Source organism: Chrysochloris asiatica, unplaced genomic scaffold, assembly GCF_000296735.1.
Source record: "Chrysochloris asiatica unplaced genomic scaffold, ChrAsi1.0 scaffold00031, whole genome shotgun sequence".
NCBI lineage: Eukaryota > Metazoa > Chordata > Mammalia > Afrosoricida > Chrysochloridae > Chrysochloris > Chrysochloris asiatica.
The window spans coordinates 12549951-12551436 of NW_006408549.1; the positions used below are offsets into that span (position 1 = coordinate 12549951).

Genomic DNA, 1486 nt, shown 5'->3' on the forward strand with positions numbered 1-1486 from the left:
TGATTGGACATATTTTTTTCTGAAGGCACCCTAACAAGACTAATACAATTACATTACTGAAAAAACTTGTCTATAACTATATACAGAGACATTTTTAAATATGCTTTGTTCAAAATAAAGCTGAGTATATATGAAGCAAAACATTTAGTAGCAATTCTTTTTGTCTTATCTTCATAAATTTTCATCTAAATACTTAGAAATATGAATGCTATATTAAATGATAAGCCAGTGTTTGCCTTTGTATAAAACTGTCAAACTATCAAAATGGCTATATAATTTTTCATTCTTGTCAGCAATGAATAAGATATGTCTATTTCTTTTAAGGTGCCCATTTGACTCTTTTTTTAAAAAGTAGTTCATTCTCCTCTAGAGCTATTTGAATATTTATCCAATTTTTATGCATAAATTCCTCATTATGGAGAGTTTTATTTAATATTCTCAAATAATTTGCATGAATTCAATGTATGAGCTATTTATTCTTACGTATTAGATATACATTTTGAAAAAGAATAGACTATATAATTCTGCAAATTTAGTAAAACTGTACTTAAAATAAATTTATACAACTTCACTTTTCTTTTAAGTTAATCATCCCTTTCTAACTAGAGCAAATAATGGTAATACATCATGTTAGTATTTTTCTGTCATTTGATATATAGTGTTGCTGCCAGTAGTCTCCTCATGCAAGACAGTGACTGAAAAAGTAACATTTAATTTTATCACCAAGATTATCAGAGTATATAAGAGAAATTATATGTCATCAACAAATAAATATTCTAATTACTTATTTAAATGAAACAACATTCAACATCATATTCATACATTGTTTTACAGTTTTCTCGGGGCCCAATGGGAAAAGCAGAGTAGCGACCACTTTCCTGTGCATTCCAGGCAACAAAATAGGCCTGCAGTAGTTCTAAGGTCCACCTGAAATCATTCTGTTCAATTCACAGCTTCAATCATGAAACATTAGGTGAGCCATGGACAGGAATTTTCAAAAGGTTCCCAGCAGGATGACCCAAAATCTGTCTTCACCATGGCTCCATTCAGCAAAAAGCAGCATCTATGGGTGATTCATTTGTCCATGGAGGGCAGTGCCCTTTTGTAGACTGGTAGGATTTAGCTGAGTTTTGTCTGTAATTTTCACAGCAACCTCTCTAACACTTAGAACATGTCTTCCCAATTTCAGTTTGGCAAAGTTTCCTTTCATTATTGATTTTTTAAATAAGTTTTTATCATGAATTGAGTGATCGTTTACATGGAAGAACATCAGTTTTACATTCATTGTTTCAATGCAATGAGTACAATCTCCTCCATGTATCATCATGGGCCTTTTTTCTTATCCTGGGTCTCTTTCCTATCCATATAAAGTTTGTAATTTTTTTTTTTTTTCATCTCTTTAAAGAATGTCATTGGAATCTGGAATGGGATTGCCTAATTCTACCACACATATAACCATACCATTGGGATTGCATTATTATGTGTA

The 1486-nt window shown here is 31.2% G+C and overlaps 1 pseudogene; it reads right to left on the reverse strand.

Annotated features, from left to right (window-relative positions):
* Positions 1–788: 788 nt before the first annotated feature.
* Positions 789–1486, reverse strand: part of LOC102821116 — a 3650-nt pseudogene continuing 2952 nt past the window's right edge.